Consider the following 19,501-nt stretch of genomic DNA (forward strand, 5'->3'; position numbering starts at 1 on the left):
ACTTCTTGCATATCACAGTCTTAATTACTTTGGGGAAAGAGTGGCAAAAAAGAGAAAGTTTTGAAGGTGTGCAAGCATTGTTCGTTAATAGACAAAGCATTGATGTATTATCAACAATAATAAATTGCTACTTTATCCACAAATCCAAACCACAGGTAATCATAAGGGCTGCTATGAAGAATGTTAACTCCATCCCAGCCAGACCCCCTACAATCATGAAAAGAAATACTGAAAAGTTTTATCTTTTTGCATACAGAGAGATGTATATAATTATGTCTATGTCCAATAATTTCCTAAATAACCTACATTCCTCATGCCTCCAGCACAGCTATTTTTATGATTTTCTTAGAGATCTAATACAGAGCTTTTGCTCATTCATTAGCAGAGAACTCATCCAGCCATGTGGGCATTAAAGTCTACCTGCACTGTTAAAGATGCAGACCTGAGGCCAATTTGATGCTATTTTTAAATAGCAAAAATATAAATAGGCCATCTGATATATCACACAATAAGTACTTCAGAATATGTTTGACTGTAGATGTACACTTAGATCTTTTTATTTACTTACATAATAATTTCAGAATGAAGTCATGGCTTGGTTTAATTTACTTTCTAATTCCTAGCAGCAGTAATTGCATACTTTCACATGGTTTTCAGGTTCATTGATAAAATACAGAAGATGATTTTAAAAAGACGATTTGTCTAGACACTGATTGATTTTGCCATAATTTAAAGTAACATTTTATCTTGCTGGAATTTTATTTACACAACTCAGTTGGCAACACTTTCTCATAAACACAGACAAAAGTACCCAGTACAATTTTACGATACTTTGTGATATCTTTCCATTGCTCTTTCAGAATGATATTCCTATATCAGAGGCACTTAGGGGTAAAGTGTTCTGTGAAGGGTGATTTAATCCTCTCTGCTGTCTTGACGGGACAGTAACTGAGCTGGTCTACCTGTCATTTAGAAATCTTTTAAATATACTCTGCAGTCTTTGGGGTTTAGGAATATTTGCTTGATAATTACATTCTTTCTGCTTTGGCTGCTGGGAATGAAAATGAGACTTTCCAAACTGGAGGTATGGGCTAATAAATTGGTATTGTAGAATATGTGATTGTATGATCAATTTCATAATGTAGAGAAAGTGTTTTCCTTGTGTTCAGCTGTAAGGCATAAGAACTGTTACAGCTCTTTGCGTACTTGTATGTGTTTTCCTTTGCAGAGGATACAGTATCTGGAAAGGAAGCAATATTTTGAAGTCCTTTAAATTAATATGAGGTATTTTTCTAGAATTCAATCATCTAATATGTTTTACTAAATCATAAACAATATATTCTCATATATCAGCAATGGCTGAATGTAGCAACCTTATGCTTGGGACAGCAACATCACACAATAGGAAAATCTTAGGTGTTTTTACTCTATCAAAATCTATTTATTATAGTTACAAATAAGTATATCTACATTTCTTTGGGCTAATTTTCCAGGCAATAAGATATCCTAAAATTATGCTAGGTCACCAGGTATTATGCTAGGATCCTAGAAGCACCTGCATGAAGTGAGCTGTAATAAGCATATACCTATGAAATACATGTGCTTCAACACTCAGCAGTTCAATTGTTCATATATCTCATTCATTTATTTATCAGTCAGTCAGTCAGTCATGGCCAGTCTTCACGAATGAAGATTTGGGAAAGGTCTCTGCCCATGTTTGTTACAAGCGCGCTGGTGATACAGGGCTTTGCAAATGCGGGTAAGGCTTTCGAGCCTGCGCAATGGATTTTTTAGGTGAGACACAGTGTGCGCTGAACTGAGCCCACCCTTTAATCCTGAGGTTCATCTGCCGGGGCCGAGCGAGCTTGGATGGTGGCAGCAAGGTCCTCAGGACGTGGGTTTGTTTAGAGTGACCTTCTCTTAGATGGATGGCCTTACAGGGCTGAACGAGCTCCATCTGCCCGGGTTTAGAGTTGTCCTTCTCTTCTGTGTGTTCCAGGGCTCCCCTCTCATCTCCCACGATGGCACTGTCCGCACAGGTGAAGCTCCCATTCTCTCGCTCCTTTCCGCGCCCAGGGCCAGGCCCCAGCGCCCAGGGCCGGGCCGCCGCACACACGCCCAGGGCCGGCCCGGGCCCACGCCACCACCTAAAATTAACTCTAGGAAGTATCTAAGGCCACAATCTTTTATCACCATTCTAGATTTTGATCACCCCTTATCAAACTTTAGACTAAACTATTAGAGAACACCCAGGATCCTTGAAAGAGGGCCAAGCAGGACAGAGAGGGATGATGAAGATGAAGGAGGGACCAACTATTGTTTTCTTGGGACCACCAATCCAACTTGGGGAGGCGTGCCTAGGGGAGGGCCTGAGGGCGGGTGGGGGGATGTACAGTTTTTGGGCCAGGATGTAATGGTTAGATAGGATAACTAGCCAGTATTATAAAATTGTAACAGTTATTCTGCATGTGTGTGTTGAATGTATTTTATGCACCTTAAGGCCTTAATAAAGACCTGCTCTCTACCTTACTTTAACAAACTCTCCAGACAATTTTTCTTTCATTTTAGGCAAATAGTGCCCATACATATGACATGCACTTCGCAACACACATGGACAGACATGGACCAAACACCTTAGGAGTATTCTGCTACTCAGCTTCAAGAAGCCTTATGAAGCAATGCTCAGCACTTGCTCACTCTCAAGCCTCTCTGAGGTGTGCCAAACTGAGCACCCAAAAAAGAAGCACTCAGAAGCCAGTAACTTTGGGGTTCGAAGGTGTTTATCATGCCACCCTGTGATTACCTCATGTCTGTGTAACATCACTGAGATGTTTTACTGGTGAGTCAGGGACGATGATGACTAGGGGGTCAGACATCTCTACTTTTCAATCTATTCCTGCCTTTCCTCATCCAGGGCCTTTGTAAAGGAGAATTATAAGGTTTGTTTCAGTTCATTGCCTCCATTTATGTCTTGCACTCCAAAACTGAGATGTTAAATTTTATACTTTCCAACCTGATTTTCCATCATCTCTGAAGGTGGCTTCTTTAGCCTTTCTCCACTGATAACAGAATGACTGTCATTTAATTCACTGTCTCCTCTTTTGCTGTCCTTCATGCTCAGTTGATCTGCAGCTGAATGGACACTAAAAACAAAAGGAAACCATTAAAACTCTCTTTTCCAGACACCACAAGAAAATTAAGGACAATATTTTCATCTGTTAATTTGGCAAAATAGGCAAATTTACCTTAAATTGGAAGTAGACATTTCCTCACACCAAAGAGATGAAGAATGAAAAGAAGAACTTGGCTCTGAGGAAAAAATATCTTTGCTTATTTATTTGCAAAGATTTAAATATCAGTGTGGTGCAAACATAACTCAGATTAAAAAATACCGAAGAGGAAGAACTAAAGAAAAGTTCAATTGTAATGTAAGTACAGCACAAACTTCTGCACAATACTTAGCTGCAGTATAACCTGCATATTTACAGAATGAACAAATCTGGTTTTCTCTCTTTACATATAAAGAGGCTGAAGTTCAGAGGAATCAGTCATTTGGGCACTTGGTATCCCCATCTTTGGGGACCTTCTCAAAGTCAGAAGCATTCAGGTCAAGCAGCAGAGAAGAGGAGCAACACATCTTCCATGGAAAGAGCACCAAAAAACTGCAGAAAACCTTTAGCTCACTCTGATTTCAGAGAGGACTCTCACGGTTGTACTGAAACACAAATGACTGAAGAGATTAGTCACAGCTAGAAAATGGCAGAAACTTAGTTTTATGAAGTGATGCCAAAAGGAGATGTGCAGCTCCTTTGTATTTGTCTAGTTATATCTGAATTATCCTGATCTTATGCAGTAATGCACGTACTGGGAAGCAGTTACTCTGCCCCACTTGTTGGCCTCTGGTCCTAGCAACAGTGGCAAAATTATCTTTGAACAAGGTCTTTTTATAGGAATCATGAATATTTCTTTATTCTATAAGCTCTATACAGAAAATCTCCCATCTGTGAATGATTTGATTTTTCCAATATGTCTTTTTTACTTGATAAAGGCAGGAGGCTTCTTTTAGCCCACCAGGGCTGACAACTACTGTAGCATTTCAAGATATGCTTTTGACAATGATGGTTTAGCAATTAAGGGCCAACAGTGCATGACTTATTTCTTGGTCTTATTTTTTCATAATCAAGCCTGAGATGGCAATGTTTTCTGTTAGCTCTTCTGGGACTTTCTTTGATTCTATCTCAGATTACACTTGCTCTGGGCATCACGCCCCTGCAGGTTGACTGCCCTGGGTGCATGGTCATCCCGTTATTTTCTTGCACATGCACCAACCATTTCCAAACAAAGCAGCGTGTGCTAATGAAGGACATCTGCAGTTTAAAGAATGACATTTTCTGAGGCAAGATCAACGCTACACCCGTGAAGTGACAGGCAAGTTAGAGCAGACATTGTAGATGTGTCTCCTGGGGCATCAGGCATTGACCTGATGTGGATTACACACCCTACAGCTTAATCATAGAATCATAGAATAATTTGGGTCAGAAGGAACCTTTAAATGTCATCTAGTGCAATCCCCCTGCAATGATCAGACATCTTCCACTAGATCAGGTTTCTCAGAGCCCCATCCAACCTGACCTTGAACATTTCCAGGGATGGGATATCCACCAACTCTTTGGGCAACCTGTGCTAGTGTTTTACCACCATCATTATAAAAAACACCCTCCTTGTATGTAGTCTGAATCTTTTTGTTTAAAACCATTACCCCCTTGTCCTATCAGTACATGTCCTGGTAAAAAGTCTGTCTCCATTTTTCTTAAAAGCCCCCTTTAGGTACTAGAAGTCTGCTGCAAGGTCTCCCCAGAGCCTTCTCCTCTCCAGGCTGAGCAATCCCAGCTCTCTCAGCCTGTCTTCATAGGAGAGGTGTTCTAGCCCTCTGATCATCTTCGTGGCCCTCCTCTGGATTTGCCCCAACAGGTCCATGTCTTTCCTGTGCTGAGGACTTAGCAGGCCTACTTTATTGCCTGCTGTAGATCTCCCCATCAGAGCCCTGGAGAAGACAGACCTGATGCGTCCCCACTCGGGTGGTGCGGGGAAGCCCCTAAGCCCCCCTGCCCCGCCCCCAGGCCGTTGTCCCGTTTGCCACACGCACGCACGTACAAACGACTCGCCCTCTTGGGTTTTTTTCAGGACGAACCAGCTCCTGGAGGTATATAGAATTCCCTGCTTGAACTACAGAGGGAGCCCGGGGCTCTGTTTTGGAGAGCGCGGACGCCCGGGCTCGGCGGGGGCTCGGCGCCCGCCCCCGCCGCGGGACAGTCCAGCCGCCAGCGGGTAAAACCGCAGCCCAGGTGCGACCCGAGGATGCTTTTCCCTCCTCCCTGTGAAAAAATAATAGGACAGCAGACACTGACAGGGGGAGGAGAGAGCTGTGACTATGCAAGGTTACGCACCGCAGATTTAGTTGCTCTCTCGAGTCTACTCCCAATCTCATTCCACACGTTTCATATTCGCTAGCTCTAATCATGAAACTGTCATTAGCATGTTTTGCGAACAAATGAAACCGCGGGGAGGCTGCTTCAAGCTCCCCGAATGTAACACAGTGAGTGGTGAGATGGCTGGTCTTAATGGAGGCATAAACTTCTGCAATACCTTGGAAACTTCTCCTCTTTTTCTCCTTTGTTTTCCCTATGAGATAAACAACTTCTGTCTGATTTTATCCCTGGTACAGGTTCTTGTAAAACCTGAATACAATTTGCTTTGCTCACCTGTCTGGACATTTTGTAGGTTTTATGGCAGCATTCATGTGCAATGGTTTTAAGATTTAAACACCAGGAATGGAAACCATAAGAAGAAACTAATATATCTGAGAAATAAATCTGAAGGATAGAGTTTGTGGGCTTTTGTTTTAATTTTATAATCATTCCTTGAAACAGAACCAGGGTTAATAATCTAAACCAAAATCAAATAAATGAGGGACATCTCAATGTCATATTATCTCATCCTTATTAAAATCTTTAATATTACATTCTTTTGTGACTGAGACCAGAGAGTTCAGCCTGCTAAAAAGAAAGATATCAGTAAAAATACTCGTCTCTTTAATAAAGTATATTCCAAGAAGATAACTCAGGTTCACATAGTGCTAAATATGCCTTATATTCAGTACCATCATGGCAGGTTGAAATATAGTTGAGATTACTAAAGTGCAGCAGAGTAGGAACAAATCATCTTTATCAATTCAAAGCCATCTTTTCTTTAACTTAGTGTAAATTAAGGAAGAATCAGAATTAATGTTATCTGGACTAGATGTAGAAGAAGATTTCTTGAATTACATCACCTTCATCTTATCTCTAATCTTTTAATCCTTTTTTACCCAAAGGGCCCTTTCAGGCACATGCTAAATTGGCAGCATTATAAGGCTGCAGCAGGACAATATTGCTATTCTAATGATTTATAAGCAAATACTTTACTTATTAGCAATGCCTAATACTGGATCCATCAGTCCAGACGCAAGTATATTAGCCATTAACTTTCTGACACCTAGCATAAAACAACCAGTTAGGTCTGGCCGTCCAAGCAATTAATTTAGGTTCTCTTTGTGGACACCACAGGGATTTTAAAGTGGTCTGAAACTACTCGTGTATCTCAGTTGACTAATTTATATTAAATGCCTATTATTTAGATTGCTGAAGCTAGGGAAAATTAGCTCCCCTAACTTAGCTATAGTAGGAGCCAGTTGCACACAGGTACAGAGATGTCTGCTCCTACTGTTTTCAGTGGGACATACTTCAAGGTTTAGGCCTAGGCAGCTCCTACATAACCCTATTCATCTTTAGATCATAAATGATTTCACATAGGAAAGCAAGGACTCTATTACTAATTATTATATGGAGAAACTAAGGTACAAAGAAAAATTAATTCTGTAAAATCCTGGGAAAATGAAAGGAAATTAATTGATCACTCTGCTTTCCAAGACTTGAGCATCCAGGGGAACTGGCATACAAGAGGTCCAAAACAGGAGTGAGAGTTGCATCTTGGTGAGTGGAACACTGCCAGGGCACAGCCAGGACTGCTCCACAGCAGGAGGGAGGCTGGAAGTGGAGAGTGGCAGCAAGGCAGGCAGAGGCACAGTGTCCTCACTTGCAGGGACACAGTCCGTTGATACCCAAGCAGAGCAGGTCTGGGGAAGCAAGGGTCATCTGAGAGCCCAGCAACTACCAGACAGGTTTGCAGCAATAAAGCAGGTCTGAGGGAATTCAAGGCAGAAAGCCAGGGCCAGTGAAGAAGTACTGAGGATGCACAGACATATATTCCTTTGCACCATACGGAGGTAAACTGAGGAGCTCCCTGTCACTTGATAGTACAGATGCTGAAAGCTTAGCAAGCTTAAAGAACTGACAGGCAAAACCCTAGGAAAAAACTTACCAAGAGCTGTTAAATCCAGCACTCCCATCTTCAGTAAAGGAAGTCCTGGCATTTTGGCCTGTCAGAGCCTAAGTGAAATCATTTAGGAATATCAGTTACACACTTATCCCAACCCTATAAACTTCCCTAGGCTCCTGCCATCAGCCACTCTCACAAGCACACTATTGCACTGGTTTGGTCAGGTGGGCAGAGCTGAGACACAGCACTGCCAGGTGTGTGCCCTTCATGCAGCTCAGGAGTGGCTACAAACATCTCTTCACCTGACTCACTGCTCATGATCCATTATACTCAACTCCTTCATAGTCTTAAAGAGAGAAGAAATACCTACGCTACAACTAGGCTTCATTTTCTGTGGAGTATTTCATCTATTCTAACTGCTGGGGAGTGGGCATTGGGGTGGCTTTTTTTGGTGTTTAAGGCTGTTTTGACTGCCTGAGGTGATGATAATTGCACAGCCAAACTGAAACCTTGATATATCTATATAAAAAAAAGTGTATATGTTTCTTTTTTTACGTAATTAAACCAATTATTTTTATAATTATGATCCCACGATACTGTCTGTATGTTTAAATGCATGTAAATTGATCATGATTATAGTCTTTCTACATTTATTTTGTCTATAAGTTTTTTTTTTAGTGAGAGGGGACACAGCAGTGCTCTTTTGCCGCTTCCCAGTCCATTGCAAATACATTCACCAGTTACAACTACATCTGAAAGTCAAGAAGAAATCCCAAAACATTGCATTTTTGCAATAGATAGGGACTGGAAGAACAGCCTGAAAGCATGGGAAAGGCTGCAGTACCAATTGCTCCACTGCTTTTCTGGTGGCTCCATATTCTTCTGGATTTTTGTCATCTATCAAGAGTAATCAGGTTGGATTTTTTTCATAGCTTGGCTTATCACAGGAGATTATGTGTTTACAAGGAGATTGTAGAGATTGTAAATGGATATTCTGCTTCACTTTCCCCCCAACTAATTTGAGAAAAGGTAAAAGCTGTCCTTCATCAAGAGAGGCATTATTTACAGAAATATCACAAATTTAAGTGCTTTATGTGTTGTTTCTTTCTTAAATCAGAAGAAGAAGAGATGTTAAAAGATATTCTAGGAGTACTGTCACCCATTTTGCTGCGAAGGTGAGTTTATTTCTATCACATATTTGCTAGTGCAATGGTACTCAAATAACAGTGCTTAGAGCTGCTTCTGTCACAGCCATGAAGCATCACTCACTCTTTCAGCAGTGACACCTTCTGCTTCTTATAGCCCAGAATAAGCTTCTTCCAGGGTTCCCTGTAGATAGTTAAACCAAGTAAATTCAAAATAACAACTATTTGTCTGCAACCCGCACAGCTGCTTCTTGTCTTTTGTGTTGTCTTATCTTTTTTTGGTATAGCTCCAGCCAGGATCAAAGCTGGGGACTACTACATATTGTGCAGGACCAGACTTACCAGGATGTCCTCAAAACACTACATCTAGGAGTACTGCAGGCCACAGGAGAAAATAAAATGTTAATAACATCCTTCACCTGGAAAACAAGCAAATACAACATGGATCAACAAACTACTTCAGTACCATCCCAAAATTACATTTGCATGTATCAATGGCAGCATGGATTTTTAGGAATAAAACCTGGAGGAGATGCATCCTTCATCAATGAACTTATTTAGTCATATTCATACTCATAGGAAACTCATATTGGTTTCCTGTGTATCTTCCAATGCTTGGTGGTTTACTTAAAAATGTTTGTGAGTCCTGAACTTCACATCATTCTTGTTTCTCATTATCAGTTAATTGCCATCATTAATCATTGTTTTCTTGATTAAAAAGTAACAGTCAGTTCAATACCATGTGATATGGATGACTAATCACAACTCAAGAGTAATAAAGAGTTGAAATAAGTGTTCACGAACAAGTTGTCATCTGTAATTTGTCCTCATAAACTAGTTGGCAAATACTTATGTGCAATGAATACTTCCATACAAATTAAGATAAGCTTGAAAATGATTTATAAACGGGGGAAATAGTTGAATTCATCTCGTATTTCTTTTGCAATAAATAATTTGGACAAATACAGTTATCAGAGGGGGGAGCAGAAGGTCTTTATGGAAAGTGAGTATCTACAATGCAAATGAGTTGAAAATCACTTTTGTTATTGCCTTATGCTATCAAATTTTTAAAGTGCAGGTGCTGATGTAATTTCTATAGCAAGACTCTTTCATAATCCTAATAGCATTCCCTCTTCAGAAAGTTTTGTCAAAATTTTTTCTTTCTTATTTCATTGCTCCTTTTACCACTTCATCTTTCTCTTGTAGTCATAGGGTAGTAGATGGACTCCATGCAGACTGTCCTTGCAATTGCTTCAGTACACTTGGTTCCGCCAGTATTAAACACGTTTTAAGTAGGATTCAGTTATCTCTATTAATCCATCATCTATGGCAGTTTGAGATGCTCTAACATACCTGAGATTCTCAAATGGAGATAGCAAATGAGACAGAGAACCTGTGGAGAATCTATTGCCTGTTGGAGAGGAGGTGTAGACCAAGAACAATAACTTAGGCTTCTCAAGTAGTAGTAGACACCTGCAGGGGGGCAGATGATTAGAAGAAGAAATCTTCGTTGCCTGTAGTTAATCTCAGGCAACTCCACCTGCATGTGGAAGGCATACTTACAAACCTAATTTTAAGTGCCTAGAACTAGGTGACATGAAACTCACCCAGGGAGACTGCCACCTCCATGCTATAGTCCTGTATTTTCACATGCCACCTAAAAAAAAATTCCATCTCCGCATTTTCAAGTATTTTCAAAATTATCCAAATTTTTGCATTCATTCACACCTAAGTTAGACATCTAGAGTCATTGACTGTATGGGCTGTTTTTTATTTTTCCCCAAATGAATCACTCTTTATTCCATTTTATCTTTTTATCTCTATACGCCTGCACTCTCAGAATCATTTTTATTCCTCTATCCACATGCAGCCAGAGCATACTTCCCTTCCCATCCTGGCATAACAAACTACTGTGGAAACAAGCTGTCTATGTTGTCTCTTAAAAATTAATTAAGCTATTAGATAAGAGCATGGGTTATGATAAGCCAAGTGATAGATGATGCACATCTCTGAATTAGAACAGGATTCTCCCAAAAGCTTCCAAAATCTCATCGGGCAAAAGGAAATTCCTTTGCTTGTATGGATCCATAGAATAGTCAAGTGTGGGGAACGGTGACAGAGACATGGAAAACAGGAACCCTAACAAATATGAAATATGGAAATCTGAACAAGAGGATTCAGAAGAAATCTGTGGAGTTTCTAATAATACTACCTTTTCCACCTTCAGAGAATGATATGGTTGTTTGGACTATATGTTAAAGTTATACCTTACAGTTTGTATTTTACCCCTTTTTATGTACTTTCCTCTTATTAATTTTGTAAAATCCCTCATGGTCTGTGCCCTTGTTCCTTTCCTTGTTGCTGATTGGTTCTCAGCTGGTGCAGTGCACCATACCTTTATTTGGATGTTCCATATATGGTAGTCTCCACCCAGTTATTCATAAAACCCTCCCCTTTCTCCCTTATATGGTCCTGTTTAGAATGCTCCACCCTCACTCCACCCCTTTTTCCAGAGAGTTCCCTCAAAACCCTATATAAGTCCCCGTCCCCCATTATAAAGGTTCCCTCTGTTCCTCCTTTGCTCCGAGTCAGACCATTTGTTCTCCAGGCTGCAATAGTCAAGAGTCTAGAGCAAGTCAAGAACTCACCTAGTATTTTGATTTTAAAAAAGGGAGTGATCTAATCCAGTTGACTTGGATGCCTCACTTGTACCCACATTTAAATTTCCAGGTGAAGCAATCTTTCTATAGGAAGTTTCTACATTCTCTGGAGAGACGTAGATACCAGTTAAGACCTCTTGAGGAAGAAAGCTGCTTTCCTGGGAGCAGGCAACTTGGTTTGCTGGAACTGTTCTGCCCCTGAAACCTTCAGGGTCATCTACCTCTCTTCTGTGAGTACACAGTACTCTTTGGAAACATACTGAAGCACAAACGGAATAATCACCCAAAGAGTCTATGTCAATCAGTGCTGGAAACAGGCAAGCTGTGTCCAGCAAAGCTTATTCTTATAGAGAGGGGGCTGTTACCATCTAGATAGCTAGTGATTAATTTCTCTTAATACATTGGTTCCATTACTTTCACCATGGGAGCAGCAGTTAGATTCTGGCAGCAGCAGTTACCAGACTTGTGATTTTTTTTTTAAATTTTTGAGCACAGGCACATTTGCTCTGATACATTTACTATGGCAAAAGTGAAAAATTGATGTGATACCTTGGCATTCAGGCATTTAAAAAAAACATTCCTTGCTCTGGCATGTTCTGTTCTATAAGTTCAAATTATTATCACAAAAATAGGGAAGAAAAGTATGTGACTGAGTATGGGCACAAGTGAGAACCTGTGAGCATGTGTGTGTAATTTTTCTAATTACAGATATCTTGTTCAAAGCTACCCCTAGCACAGAGATTAGTAATACTATCCAAAGCATAAATCAAGAGATACAAATAGAAAGAAAACACCTTGCCCTCTTTGAATAGCTGCTACAGAAGATCTTTTTGTTGGCCTACAAATTACTCCAGTGTCTCTAAGGGTTGAGATACATCATCTTTTACTATTAGCTATTATTGTTACATGCCTGAAGGGATGGAGTGGTGTGTTTCTATTTCAATTACTCAGGCTACTTTAGTGGATATGGATTGAGCTGATTTTACCCTGTAAGAACAAATGCTGTTATTACATTTAATGATCAAAATCCTGTTTGTACTCGGCTAAAATATAAATCAGTAGTTTGGACAAGCAGGCTTCAAGCTAAACAAAATTGCTTTGGGAGACCAGATAATTCAGGGAATTACCAATGGGCTATTCAGGCTTTCACCTCTGTAGCAGGTCACTAATTGGATTTTGACCAGGTTCATAGTGGTGACGTGAATTTGGAACCAAAATTATTATGTCTGCTGGGCAGCCTTCAGTGCCTAATGGTCTCTATCCAGTTCCTAGAAAGCAGCTGTACTGGAATGGGCATGACAGGGAATGACTCACCCAGCCATGTTATTTAGCATAGTCTGAAATGTGTCATATTTTGGAGATGTCTACCTGTGTCCATTAAACAGAAGTAGTATCTAGATTACAAGCCCAGAGTTACACTTTTTATTTTTAGGTATCTGACATTAGAAAAAGGTATAGAGTAGCTGATTGATGAGGGAAACTTTGTCATATGCAGAAGTTAGAAAAATATATTTTTCCTGACTTTCTAGAACTCAAAATTCAGAAACTCTTTTCATAATATGAAAGAAAAAAAAAGTTAACTGTGTATGTACAAAAAAACAGTAATGCTGGTATTTTCCTTGTCTCACTATGAAATACTGGATACTAGTAGGATGCTAATAATTTCAGACATAGCCTTTGGTTTTCATTTTCCTTTCAGGCTAAATTTCAAAAATCCACAGTGATTCAATGTGGAGATGAGGGAAGAATATCCCTCTTCAATATGAGAAACACATTTATAGCAGGAGGCAGGTTGGTCCATAATACTAAGAATTTATAATTTCTTTATCTGTTGTATCAGCTGATATGTCCTATTTTCCTCCTTCAATTCAGGACAGACTCATGAGACAGGAAGGGCCCTGCAGGACTATTTTATCCCAGGGGAATGCTAGTATTTCATATCATATCTCTTCAAGCTCCTTTTGATTATAATTGCTTTGTGATTTCATGAAAAACTTCAGCTTTAGTCTGTATTGTTCATTATATGAAGCTTTACTGGAACTATCCAACTGGCTTGCTCTGGTTTTTGGTGGGTTTTGTTCAGCTATCAGTAGCTGTGCTTGAAAGTTACATCTTGGATAGATGCACATTTCATACTGGGGCAAAGCGGTTCACTGGGTAATCTGAGCTCTCAAGATGAGAATGGGGTGAATATCCATTGAGAGATACTTAAGTGGTAAACATTTGGTCAATATCTCGTTTTCTTTCCACTGTCTGAGTCTGATAGTTTTCCCTGCCAGATGGTGTGCAAGAATTATTTCTGAGCTTCTAGACTGGGACGAAGCTTTTGAGCTGCTTTGAGGCCACATCTTTTCTCCAAAACACTTCTAAACAAGGATTTCAGAAGTCTCTGTTGTAAAGATTGAAGTGGAAATCTTTTCTAATTCAGTTTGCTCCATGTTTGTGGAGGAGTTTTTCCAACCAAAGCAGTTTAAAGGAGCAAAACCAAAAAAATACGTTGCACAGTACAAGCAAGTGCATGTGAACATGCTCAGAACTCAGTAGGTAGACGGTCACTGCTGATTGAACAGGTCCAGCTTTAGGCAGCATCCTATTCTAAATAAATACAGCAAGATAATGCAGCTCTGAACAAACATGCCAAACTTTCCTCAGGTCTTCTGACAGCAGGAGCCAATTACTTTGAAAAGAATGGGTTCTGTCTTATGACTGCCGCAACAACACAAATGCATCTCCCTTGATCCCAACATCAAGGTAGAGCTTTGCATTTCCAATATTTTAATTCAATACAAAACAAAGGTTTCAATGTTACTTATTTTTTTTATAGTGAATGGCAGCTTGGGTTTTTCTGCAATCAGATTTAACAGCGGCGAGGTTAAAAGAGGTATGTAAATAATAGATGTCTTCTCTTTCCTAAAGAGAGATCTGCCAATTCTTGCCCTCCTTTTAATTTTGGGAAAGGAATATAATTTAAAAGATGACAGATTTTTTCCCATCAAGTCAGAGAAGAAGGAGGTCTCCAGAAGAACAATGGCTGATGCCATAGCATGACTGACAGGCTTGAAAAGCAACTGTAAAGTTGCCAACACAACGAGCCTTTTATCTTTGATGATAGTATTTGAAGCTTGTGAATTTCATCCAAGGAGTAGGAGGAGGTATATGATGTCCTCCAACCACCTCTTTTCTTGCTATTTTAATTATCACTATTTAAGAAAAAATATAAATATTCACAAAATAGACATCCTTTTTTAATTCTTCTAAGTGAGTTACAGGAATATCATCACTACACTGCTGAATTTGGCTTTATTCCTAACATAAAAATACAGTACTCTTTTCAAGCTTCTTTGCCTTTATTCTTATTTTCTGGGCAAATGAGTAGCCTTACATGCAAGTAAATTTCTTTGGAAGCTTAATCACAGGCCCATTCAATTAATGGGAAGGCTTGCCCCGTTGTAGTAACACAGCCAATGTCTTCTTTTTATGTGAGTGACCATCATGGGGCTTTCCTAAGCAGGCTGTAGCCTTCAGCACTCAAGGGAACACACTGAAGCCCCAACTACAATCTGGATTTGTGTTACAGTAACTGGAATCTGGTTAATTAAAAGTTTTTCCCTCCTCCTGTGTGAGCATCCAGCTGATGTTGGCAGACCGCCACTGTGCATATTCAGCTCAGGCAGTTTCGCAGTGCTCGCGAGGCTCGGCTGTGGCACTCACCGGGGTGCCTCACTCCACTCAAATGCATCAGGTACTGAGGTTCCCTTTGAGTAAAACTAGGTGATTTGGTTCCTACACTGCAGCCTGCCACAGCAAAGATGAAGGGGAGGGTGCATCTGAAACATTGTCCCTTGCTAAGGCTTGAGCACTTGTATCAGACACAGCTGTCAACATGCAATTCAGAGACCTGGTACTAGCTTAAGCTTTTGGATTTCCCTTGAGGAGTAGGCCTCCACAACAGCTCTCTTCTGCATAACATCTTATCCAGGAAATAATAAACCTGAGTTCAGTGTCTTCCTCAGACTATCAGGTTTTAAATTTATACCTCCCAGAAGTACTGGAGGGTGCACGAATGGCCATCTGTAGGCTTACCTGGGTGGAAAGATGCCTCCACATCTGTTCAAGCTGCATTTTTGTACGGCCAGGCATTGGAATTCATGGCCCTCATTGGAAGAACAGCAGAAGAGCCCAATTCTGTACCTGGGAGTAAGGACAACTGTGTATTTGGATACAGTTACAGGATGTTGTGTGCACATCCTACCTGACATAAGCACTGAAGGGAAAAAATCATCCAAGAAAAAGAAAGAGGCTTTTCCTTCCCCTGATGAGGCATCTAAGGTCTAAGCTGCAAATATACTCTGTCCCACCTCTTCTGACCCTGTAAATTTTTCACTCCTGCTTTAAAGAGGAAGGATGTAGGGGATCATCTTAAGGGTATGTCTGAATTATAGCAAGGATATCCTTCTCAGCAGTACAATCCCCTGTTTTAATCTGAACAATGTGGACATTAATTTAAATCCTTGGTCTTCTACTTCCTGACCAAATGCTCCACATTTTGTGGAGTTAATGATCATTTATACAATAAATTTCACAAGTTCTTAACTGAGGTCAGTGTTATCCAAACAACTTCATCATGGACCAAGCAAACTTAGTAATTAGATCTTACCAGAGAGGATGTACATGCTTCCACACATGGTCTAAACCAATATAAAGTCTCATTGCTCTTAAAATACTGATTTCAGCCTGTGCCCCACATTCCTGCTCAGTAGTATGCAGGTAGCCATATGGTTATCATCTTGCTGATCGAGCTGACTGTGTAGCCACAGAAGTGCCTGTGCTTGCACAGGGAAGTCATGTGTCCATGTGCCCATGATGGGAGGGGGAAGAAATAGGAACAGACTTCCGCTTGTGGCACTGAGACTTAAACTGCCTGTGTCCCATCATTTAATGTAAACCAGCAATTATAACTGTTGGACCTCCATCATAAGAAGTAGGCACCAAGGGAGTTTGCTCTAAAATACCAGTGACATTCTGGGACATAAGCAGGAACTTTTCAATCAAGCCCAATAGGCTTGGAAAGGGTTTTCTGTGATCACTGTCCTTTATTTGGCCTTCCTATATGATATTTTAAGTGCCTGGAGCTGTTCTCTTGAATTTGAATCCTCTGTGGAATAAGGAAAGTTAAATGGGATTATTGGCACACTTCATGCATGACGGCAGTATGCTGAGCTATCGAGGCAACAGGAAAAATATGTGAACTATTCCCTTTCCAGCTTTAAAAGTAACAATGCACAGGATTATCTGTGATTTCTTTTACAAGAACATAAGAAGAGAGTCACTGAGTTAGACCAAAGGCATGTTTAACCTAGTTCTTGTTTCTGACAGCATGCAATAGCAGAGGCATTGAGGAAGACATTAGGAAAGAAAGAAAAAGCACATCAATAACAAACCTCTGTTTCCCTCTGTCAGCAGCTTAGGATCCTCCTCAGCCACAGGTTATATCAGATCCTTATGTTTAATAGACATTCTATTACAGCTTGAATAAGCTGCAAGAAAGATTTCCCCCACAAATCTGCCCCCTACCCATTAGTGTTTAACTCTGGGCTCTCCCAGTATTAATGAGATATCAATTATGGACAATGCATTCCATAATTTAATGATGTGAAAATACCGAATTTGTTTATTACAAGTTTCTCAGGCAACTTCACTGGATATTACACTAAATAATTATTGTATATTCACTTTTTCCACAGAATTCACTTTTATCTATGCCCTTTTTCCAAGTCAGTTCCTCCCCAGACTGCAGACTCCTTCTACAAAATAGTGGGACCAAACTTTTGACTACCACTGATCACCCCTGTAAATATTTTCCACCTTTTTTTTTTTGTCCACGAGTGATAATGAACATTATTCATGAGGAAGAAGAACTGTAAATGATCTGTAACTGAATCCTCACAATCAAGAGACCTACCCGTTCAGCTGAAAACTTAGACACTCTTGCTGTTCTCTTCCTAGTCCTGTAGCTCTTAGACACAAATGCTATGATGCATGTCAACAGATTTAGCTCTTCATTATATAAATGCCAACAGATTTACCTCTTCATTTCTCTCCAACACCCTATCTGTTTACTTACAGCTTAGCTTGGGATTCTCCTTTGGAGCGAAACAACTTGTTTGCTGCTAAATTTGTTTCTTCCTACTCTTAGCCCTCCCAGGTAAGACCTCAGCAGTGACACAGGTGAAACTGCATGAAGTTCAGTCCTCCACTGCTGTTTTAGATAGCACCAGCTATCTCCAGTTCTTGATTTTAGATACTTGAAATACTAGGCCTACAATGAGTCCAGAAGAGCCTGAAGACCAGTGCAGAGGGGCTTGGCGCTAAACAATAAGAGTGCAGCACATGGACTTTGGCCTTGACCACAAGCACTCCTGTATGTGGATGCTGCTGTGGTCTCAGTTCAGGAGCAGAAAAACCCCTCCAGGAGTGCTTGCTACTGTTTTTTTTCTATTGAGGCAACCTAGATGTGAGTCTCTGAAACAGAAGATTGAATCCAAGTCTGAGGTTAGTGCTCCAGTCTCAAGGTTATTTCTACCTCTCTGAGCTCTGTATTTTGTGCAAAGACCATCCTGCTAGCTGGGTGGCTCAGATCATGACTGCCAGACCTGACAGAGGGATGGAACTTCATTTCCAAACCCTAGATAGACCGAGATCCAGAGCATTTGGGCATCTGTGCAAGCAGAACTTAGACCACTGAGGAAAACAGGGGAGCCTCCAGCTTCTAAGAGAGCTAAACAAACTCAGAGGAGTTTGAATGGGCAGCGGGTCAAACTCCCCAGAGTCTGAGGGTCTGACTGAGGGACCGTTGAATCCCTCTGTTAAGAGATCAGTGCTTAAAGTTCAAGTGGCAAGTGGTGTCTAACTATTATTTAATTCTTTTTTTAAAAACTCTCATTGATTTAGGATTGTACTTATGTAAAGGGGAGGGAGGTATGTCTGCATATGTGTACCCAATTACTGTGCACATAAATCTACTAAATATACATTTTATATTTGTATGCATGTGATATATATAAGTATATCTCTTCATACATACACACATGTGGTTTATATGCATATATACATTAATATATATGTACATAAATAGAATAGACTTTATCACTTAGGTATCTAAGGCAAGATTTTCTGAAAGAAATGGGGGCCAAAGCCCCATTAAGTTACCTGTCTTACTCCCTTTGACTTCTCTTAAAACTCAAGGCTCAGACAACAAATATGGTCATAAACCCCTCTATATTCCATTAAAAGAACCTCCAGCCACATATTCCTAAAGTCTTCATCTGTACCTTTTCATTTTTTGTTTTATTTCTTTTCCTCACTTTTTCTTGAATTTCTCTACAAATATTTTTAGTGAGTTATTATTAGACCTCATTTTTTATCCAGGCTATTCTTCATATCTTTTCCAGAATATTTGCATTTGTAGTTCTGATTTGCACCTAGCAATGGCAATTTGGGTATAAATGCTGAAAGAACTATCAGAGACAGGGAAAAACAGTTGCACAAATGAGAGGAGATACTACATCATCTTCTCTGGATCTCTCATTCAAGTTTTCTAAACTATGGACTTCATCTCCTCATGCCCTGGAGTCAGTGGAAAGAATTAAACCCTTTCCTGAAGGAATTCAGGACATTAGCTCTTGAAGTGCTTACCTGTTTTCCGTATGTACAGTACCTGCAGAGCTGTACCACTTCACTTAGACACCTACAGTGGGATGCATAAAGCAGAGCTTGACATTTTTTAGCTGTCTTGATGACAGTAACTTTTATTCTGAACTGAAATCCTAGACTAAAAACAGGTTTAATTAAAACAGTGCGAGCTTGTGTGTAAACCAGCCCTTAGGCACCTTCACAGAGTCATATAAATCAGAGCCATACAAGACACGTTATGTTCCTGAATGCATCTGCCTGTCAGAGTGAGCCCACCCATGCAGGATATCTTGTAGCATTTTATTCAGCCTAGTTTTAAAAGCCCAAATCATTCCGCCATTTATTCCAACTTGCACAACACACTCTGAGCAAATGCCCTGACTACTTAAGGTCATTTAAAAACCCTACAAAACACTGTACATAAAATTTGCTACCAGCAGTGTCCTGGTCAATTTACAAATAAGATATTTGCAGCACTTTTTAAATTCTCTTTCAGCTGTTTGCAGCACTTTTATTTATTATGATTGATAGGATTTTATAATAACACTTTGATTTTAGTTATGGTTATTTGTCACAGAAGTCTAAATATATTGCATAGGGAAGTAGGTAATATCATTCCTTATTTAA

The 19,501-nt window shown here is 40.0% G+C and overlaps 1 long non-coding RNA gene across 2 annotated transcripts; it reads right to left on the reverse strand.

Annotated features, from left to right (window-relative positions):
* Positions 1-527: 527 nt before the first annotated feature.
* Positions 528-6,327, reverse strand: LOC135409726 (uncharacterized). 2 transcript variants are annotated; one of them, XR_010428338.1, is made up of 4 exons: positions 5,155-6,327; positions 3,246-3,309; positions 3,014-3,143; positions 528-2,917 (listed from the first exon to the last, which is right to left on the reverse strand). It is a non-coding gene; the product is annotated as an uncharacterized LOC135409726 (long non-coding RNA). The 2 variants fall into 2 exon arrangements; XR_010428337.1 differs by having other exon boundaries at positions 528-3,143.
* Between the last annotated feature and the right edge of the window lie 13,174 nt (positions 6,328-19,501).

Source organism: Pseudopipra pipra, chromosome 2 (genome assembly GCF_036250125.1).
Source record: "Pseudopipra pipra isolate bDixPip1 chromosome 2, bDixPip1.hap1, whole genome shotgun sequence".
NCBI lineage: Eukaryota > Metazoa > Chordata > Aves > Passeriformes > Pipridae > Pseudopipra > Pseudopipra pipra.